This window comes from Artemia sp. Qi Xiang Cuo, chromosome 5 (assembly GCF_049724085.1).
Source record: "Artemia sp. Qi Xiang Cuo chromosome 5, ASM4972408v1, whole genome shotgun sequence".
Lineage (NCBI taxonomy): Eukaryota > Metazoa > Arthropoda > Branchiopoda > Anostraca > Artemiidae > Artemia > Artemia sp. Qi Xiang Cuo.
The window spans coordinates 81,285,477-81,293,647 of NC_142798.1; the positions used below are offsets into that span (position 1 = coordinate 81,285,477).

General features: G+C 36.4%; 1 pseudogene; it reads right to left on the bottom strand.

Annotated features, from left to right (window-relative positions):
• Positions 1–5,403: 5,403 nt before the first annotated feature.
• Positions 5,404–7,434, bottom strand: LOC148952616 (cullin-2 pseudogene; annotated as a pseudogene).
• Positions 7,435–8,171: the final 737 nt, after the last annotated feature.

Sequence of the window (8,171 nt, forward strand, 5' to 3'; positions counted from 1 at the left end):
AAAATTTTTATTTGATTTTCTTAATCTTAGTTTTAATGTTTTTGAACAAACTAGTTTTGATAATGTGTTACTTTTTACAAACAATTGAGTCTAAGGGCATTAAGTATTTTGGTGTTTGATAATCAAGTTCAAAACTGTCAATATTGTAAAGAAATTTTCGTCCAACGTTTCGGCATTGCTCAACAGATCTGAGTGCTGGGAATTTATATCTGAGTTTTTGTAAGTAGGCTATTGTTTTCTGTAGTTTTTTAAGTTAATCACTTTTTCGATTTTTATATACTTTTACTTTAATTGACATATTTTTTTCATTGCCTTTAGAAAAATGGTTGTAAACTTCAATAAATAAAAAAAAAGTTTTTTTCGACTGAAAGTAAGGAGCAACATTAAAACTTAAAATGTACAGAAATTATTACTTATATGAGGGGGATTGCCTCTCTCCTCAATACCTCGCTCTTCACGCTACAGTTTTTCGGCACTTTATAAAAAGTTACTTATTGTTCTAATTAAACTACCCTTGTATTTTAAAAGTTGTTTTTACACAACCAGCACAAAATCTAAATTTTAGTGAAAAGAAAGAGGTTATAAGGAGGGGGCAACCCCCTTATTTACGTAAAGATTTATGTTCGGTTTAAGTTATGATGTTGCTCCTTACTTTCAGTTGAAAAAACTTGTTTTTTTAATTTAATTTCTGATCGTTTTTTTTTAATAACGCCGGGATACCTGGCTTCACCCCCCCCAGAAAAATCCTCCTTTGCAGAGAAATATCCTCTTGGCAATTCAATCCAGGCGAAAATTTACCCCGACAATTACCCTTAACATCTCCACGCCTAAAATGAAATCGGTAAAGAAAATGCAAAGACATAAAGAAATTTCGTATAGGAATTCTGGCAAATTCAACAGGCGTAAAATTTCCCCTGAAAAGTTCACCCCTTGGAAACTTCCTTCCCCATGGAAAATTTTCCCCGTGTAATATCCTCCCAGCAGAAAAGTCTTCCTCCCCTCCTCTCCCGAAAAATGTAGGCCTATGCATACTTCCCAATAACAAATAAAAAGGGGCAAATTGTTTAACTTTAAAACCTTTCCCCAGGGGCTTTAGGGGATCATTTTATCTCTAAAGACATAGATATTGGGCCTTTCAACTATGCTGAAGAAAAAAGCTATCTTAAAATTTTGATCGAACGATTTTGGGGAAAAGGTAGAGTGGGAAGGGGCCTAGTTGCCCTCCAATTACTTTGACCGCCTAAAAAGGGCGTTAGAACCTTCCATTTCCAATATAATCAGCCCTCTTTCGACGGTCTAGGCCCATTGGGTCGATACGATCACCCCTGGAAAAAATACAACAAACAAATAAACACGTATCCGTGATCTTTTTTATGGAAAAAATTACAAAATTCCACATTTTTTTTTTACGAAAGGAGCTTGAAAGCTCTACAATAAGGTTCTTTGATAAGGATACGCTGAATCTTATGGTGTAATTTTCATTAAAATTATATGACTTTGAGGGTTCTTTCCCTCTTTTTTGAAAATCAGACAAATTTTCTCAGGCTCGTAGCTTCTGATGGGTCTTCTTTTGATACATCAATTGGTATCAAAATTAAGCTTTTAGAGTTTCGGTTACTATTGAGCCGTACTTACAGTTCATTACCACGAACTGTTTGATTACCCATCAAAATCCAAACAGAGATCATTGAAATATTGATCGTTTTTTCTGCGTTACCAAAGATATTACATTCATAAGGTTCAGGTTCAGACATTTTTATCATAGGCAGCGCGACAGCGCTGCCTAAGTAAAGAACGATGTTGGCACAATGTATTATTTATATGTTTTTTGTTTCCATACCCGGGAACTTCGTATCGAAGGAGTTGTCGTAGAAACTTCGAAAAGGAGCTCATTGGATTGGAAATTGGAGTGGCTAGTGCCCTTTTTAATAGTCGAAAGTGATTGGAGGGCAACTAGCCCCCCCACGCCCATCATTTCCCCCAAACATATCCAATCAAAATTTTGAGATATCCATTTTTTTCAGCGTACTTGACTTCCAGATAGAAAATATGTCTTTGAGGAGGACAGTCCCCCACAACCCTCGGGGCAAGGGTTTTAAGTTGTGCCCTGACGGTATATAAGAACGATGTTGGCACAATGTATTATTTTTCTATTATTTTTTTTTGTTTCCATACCCGGGAACTTCGTATCGAAGGAGTTGTCGTAGAAACTTTAAATACGGCTCAATCGATTGAACACCAGTGTGGCTTATGCCCTTTTTTATGGTCAAAAGTGAATGTAAGACAATTAACAACCCTTCCACGCTCACCCTTTCCCGAAAGACCTCAAATCAAAATTTTTAGATATCGATGATGTTCAGAGTATCTTATTTCTAGAAAGAAATTATATTTTTGAGGAGGAAACTCCCCCACAGCTCTCAGGGCAAGGGTTGTAAGTTATGCCCTTGGGGCATATCAGGTTTTTATAGAAGGTGCTGTCGTAGGAACTTCAAAAAAGGCTCATTCGATTGGAAATTCAAAGGGCTATTGCCCTTTTTAATAGTCGAAAGTGAATGGAGGGCAACTAACCCCCCTCTCACACCCACCTTTTCCCCAAACAGAACCAATCAAAAGCTTGAGATAGCCATTTTGCTTAATTTAGTTTTAAGTTCTGGAAATTTGGTCTTTCAGAATGAAAACCCCTCACAGCCATCAGGGAATGGGTTGGAAGTTATGCCCTGGGGGGCATATTAGGTTTTTACAGAGCGCATTGTCGTAGAAACTTCAAAAAGGACTCATTCGATTAGAAACTGAAATGGCTAGTGCCCTTTTTAATAGTCGAAAGTAATTGGAAGGCAACTAACACCCCTTCCACGCCCACTATTTCCACAAACACGTCCAATAAAAATTTTGAGATAGCCATTTTGTTCCACGCATTATAAAGTTCAGGAAATTATATCTTTGAGCAGGATACTTCCCCCAGAGTCTTCAGGACAAGGGTTATAAATTATGCCCTGGGGGCATATAAGTTTTTATTGAAATCTTTGTCGTAGAAACTTGAAAAAGGGCTCATTCGATTGGAAATTCAAAGGTTTAGTGCCCTTTTTAATAGTCTCGAAAGTGATTTAAGGGCAACTAACCCCCTCTCGCCCACCTTTTCCCCAAACACACCCAATCAAAATTTTTAGATTGCCATTTTATTCAACGTAGTTGAACGTTTTGGAAATTAGGTCTTTAAGGATGACAAGGCCTCCACCCCACAGCCCTCAGGGAAAGGGTCGTAAGTTATGCCCTGGGGGCATATAAGGTTTGCTATAGGAAGTGATGTTGTAGAAACTACAAAAATGGCTCATTCGATTGGAAATTCAAAGGGCTACTGCCCTTTTTAAAAGTCTCGAAAGTGATTTGAGGGCAACTAGCCCCCCTCTCTCGCCCACCTTTTCCCCAAACACATCCAATCAAAATTTTTATATAGCTATTTTATGCAACGTAGTTGAAATTTTTGGAAATTAGGTCTTTAAGGATGACAACGCCTCCACCCCCACAGCCGTCAGGGCAAGGGTCGTAAGTTATGACTTGGGGGCATATAAGGTTTTTATATAAAGCGATGTCGTAGAAACTTCAAAAAGGGCTCATTCAATTGGAAACTGAAATAGCTAGTGCCCTTTTAATATTCGAAAAAGATTGAAGGGCAACTAACCCCCCTCTCACGCCCACCATTTCCTCAAACACATCCAATTGAAATTTTTAGATATCCATTTTGTTCAACGTTGTCGAAAGTTCTGGAAATTAGGTCTTTTAGGATGATAGTCAGAGCCCTCAGTGCAAGGGTTGCAAGTTATGCCCTGGGGGAATATAAGGTTTGTATAGAAAGTTGTTGTCGAAATTTCAAAAAGGGCTCATTTGATTAAAAATTGAAATTGCCCTTTTTAAATGTCGAAAGTGAGTAGAGAGTAATTAACCCCCTCTCACACCCACCATTTCCCCAAACACAATCAGTCAAAGTTTAGAGATAGCCATTTTATTCAACGTAATTGAAAGTTCTGGAAATTATGTATTTAAGGATGACGAACCCCCCAGGGCAAAGGTTGTAAGTTAGGCCCTTGAGGCATATAAGGTTTTTATGATAGAGTTGTCGTAAAAACTTCAAAAGGGGCTCATTCAATAGGAAACTGAGAGGGATAGTGCCCTTTTTAATAATTGAAAGTGATTGAAGTATAGATGGCCCTCCTATACCACTCACCCGTCCCTCGACCAAATCTAATCAAAATTTCAGATCGTTATTTTCCTCAACTTAGTAGAAAATTCTGGAAATCAGGTTTTTGAGGATGACACTCCCCCCCAGCCGACAGAACAAGGGTTGTAAGTTATGCCCTGGGGCATATAAGGTTTTGATTGAAAGCGTTGTCCTAGAAACTCCAAAAGGGCTCATTTTATTGGAAATTGAAAGGGCTAGTGCCTTTTTTAATATTTGAAAGTGATTGGAGAGCGACTAACGTCCCTCTCACGCCCACCATTTTCCCGGACACATCCAATCAAAATTTTGACATAGCCATTTTGTTTAACGTAGATGAAAGTTCTGGAAGTTAGGTCTTAAAGGATAACAACCACCCTCACAGCCCTTAGGGTAAGGGTTGTAATTTATGCCCTGTGGCATAGCCTATAAGGTGTTTATAGAAAGAGTTGTCGTAGAAACTCAAAGAGGGCTCATTCGATTGGAAATCGAAAGGCCTTGTGGCCTTTTTAATAGCCAAAAGTTATTGGAAGGCTTGACATTTTTATAGTAAAGATCGATGTGGTTATAATGTATTATTTTGTTGTTGTTGTTGTTGTTTAGAACAGGGCACTTCGTGTCGAAGGAGTTGTCGTAGGAACTTGTAAAAAAAATAAATATACAACAGGTACTAACATAAATGAATAAATAAATCTTGGAAAGAGCATAACTTAAACTGAATATGCAAATCAAGCTGAAAACTAACAAAAATCTTTTACTTTTGAAGGATAAATGAAACCTAAAACGAACAGCAATTGAATATGAAATTATAGCAAATTGTCGGGCCTAGTTTTGGAGATACATCGTTTGCTTGCTCACCAGTAACTAGGGGAGGAATAGCTACCCGAATAGCTTTTATCATAAAATGTCTTTTTCTGTGTGATTAAATTCACACTAATGCAGTTCCTTTTTCTCCATCCGACTGAGTTTTCACTTAAAGATATAACAGAAGAAAATTTCAAAAGAAACATAAGAACTGTAAATACATAAATGAGGATATTTTTAATTACTAAAATATCCAAATTTTGAAAGTAATTTTCGATTTCGTTCAAACTAAACATCACATTAAAAAAAAAAAAAAACTCGAAGCAGAGAAAACAAAATACTGCTGAAACAATAAATCAGTATAGGCTATATTAAAAGCCTTAGATCTAATCATACTCGTCCAAATGCTTTTTTGATCTCTGTATATATTCTTTCTCGATCGGGTCTTCGATAGCTCGTTTAACGAACTGCACATTAGGAGCAAAACGGCTTAGAGCTCGAGTCACAACCTCTTGTACTGAGGCATTATGCTTCAGGGATTTCCACAATTTCATTATTCTGACTATAGTGGCCTACAGGAATTGTTTTTCGGTCTTCTTCCATGTTTCTCACTTCTTCAATTTTCTGAGTTTGATATTTTTTTTTGTTTGAGCAATAGGCACTTTAAATCGACTGTTTTTACTCTCAAATGACAAATTGACGCGAACTGCCGTATCACTGGATAAATCATTCAGGTCTGATTTAACTGCTGTGTTGATGCATCCATGTTAACTTTTGTCCATTAAAAGTCCGTCCGTAAAAATTTTGTACTCAGAAATATATTTTTCAAGAGGTGGAATTAAAATAAACGGAGTAACAAGGGTTGAACTGAATGGCTAGGCATTTTGCTAAATTATGTTGAATACCAAATTATGCTCCAATGGGACTTTCTTTTCTGACATTAAATCTATAAATTTTTCTTGAAGATCACTCGATATGGCTTGACCTGTATAAAGTCAATGCAATTTGTTCATGAGGTCATGGCCACAAACTTGCTTGAACCGATTTATCATGACCTCTTTAGCATCCATAGATGCTGATGATTTATAGATCAACCTTTTAGCTAGAAGTTTGGTATAATGTCTTTGAAATAAGTCTAAGTACCTAAGAACGGTGATAGAATCAGCTATTTTGTTATCAATATCACTATCACTTGTCCCTCTAGCTGATTTACTGAGGATTATATCACAATATTTCGCTAACAGTGCAGCAGATCTTGAAACATTATATTTTTATGTTCTTATATTTTTTATTTTTATGACAACTGAAGCAGAGGCTCTTCACAAGGTACTTTTGAAATGCTTGTCGTTGTGAAAACAGGAGGGAATCATATCGGCGAAGGTATTATGAATTTCCAAAACAGCATCCACAAAAGTGAGAGGAGTATTTGGTTGATCACACAATGTGGAGTCCACATTTTGTGTTGCCTCTATTTCCATTTTCTTATATGTTCTTCAACAACTTTTACTAGCTAATTTAGTCCACTTTGCACTATCTTCAATACTTGAAAGGCATTAGCCAGATCTTTTACTCTCTCTTCGCTCACCATACTAGCTAGCGTACTCTGAAGGTAGTTTAAATGGTCAGCCACCATTCTTTGATCTATTTCATTGCTAACTTCGGCGTAAGACGATTCATCAAGAAATTTCAGACATCTCCTCTTCTCTTAGCTGCAATACCTTTTCCATGTATTGAGATACGGAGGTTTTATGTATCTGATCATTGGATTCTTGTCGATAAAAGTCTCTTGTTGATTTTAAATATGGCTCCTCAAATACATCTTGATAAAGCTTCAATGGCTCGCTGGGTTTGTACTCTCCGGCACTCACAAATGAATTTATCACTGTCTTAATTCTTTCCACTTTGTTCTGATCCATTATAATATCTGTTCGGTCGATATTCAGTTCAACAAGGAGAAAACTGACTAAACTCGACCCAAGTGGTTGAATCATGTATTTTACCCACAATTCAATTCCAAGCTCTCCTATTTTCTTCATTTGGTCACCACTGTTATTGCGATTGGGATTGTTATTATACCCAAAAACAGAATTGAAATGTATATACAGTTGATTCAATAAGTCAATCCCTTGATGGTACTGTTTCCAATATTTTGCATAGTTGGCTAACAGGTGACACTTATCATCACTTGCAGTCTCTTTGTACAACCCTATTAGATGCGTTCGAATAAGCTTCTTCGTCTCATCATAAAGCCGCTCTTCAAATGACTCTGGACTGGCAGCACAAAGGGAATAAATGACCCTGAATGTTTCATTCCAAACTATCCTTGGCACAGGTTTCAATTTGATAATATTATCAATAGTCTTCTCTAAGGATGACCATGTGGCTTCAAAATCCATTTCTCTTGGCATCAATGACATCTTTATTATATCTAGTAAATTTCAGCACTATTATGATTCCATTTGAAAGAGTAGTTTTATACCAGATTTGACGTCATTTTTAGACGTCAATCAGATGACGTCATAATCAGCATCTAATACTGATCCATTCTTATATGATTCTCATTAATGCAAGCATTTTACACCTAAGATGACTTCATCATTAGAAATGGTGATCTGATTGTCTGAGATACTGTTATGACGTCTTAACAAAATATGTTATCATAATGAGTCCTTTATTTTCTAACTAGTATGTCTTTAAAAGTACAGATTTCAGGCTAAAACCTTATTCCAGTCTTCCTTTAAACAATTCCTATCTGAACTGGACTCAAGTTTTGATTATTTTCTTGCTTCTCTTCTTCCTTTATCGTTGTTAGTTGATCTATCAGGTACAAGCCAGTTATAGATATGCTTATATTGTAAAGGGTCCAAATACACCGTGGTAAGAACTAGTACCTCTAAAAAAACTGAGTTTTGATAACAATAGATTCATCAAAAAAGAATTGGCTTTTTATGCTTATCAAAATTAAAAAAAAAGTTTTTTAATTGAAAAAAGAGCAAGATGTTGAAAAGGAGGCAACCCCCTCATATACGTAATAATTTCTGTTCATTTTAAGTTTTACTGCTGCTCCTTACTTTCAGTTGAAAAAAATTGTTTTTTAAAATTTAATTTCTGATCGTTTTTTACATAATGCCAGGCCAGGAAATCTGGCTCCATC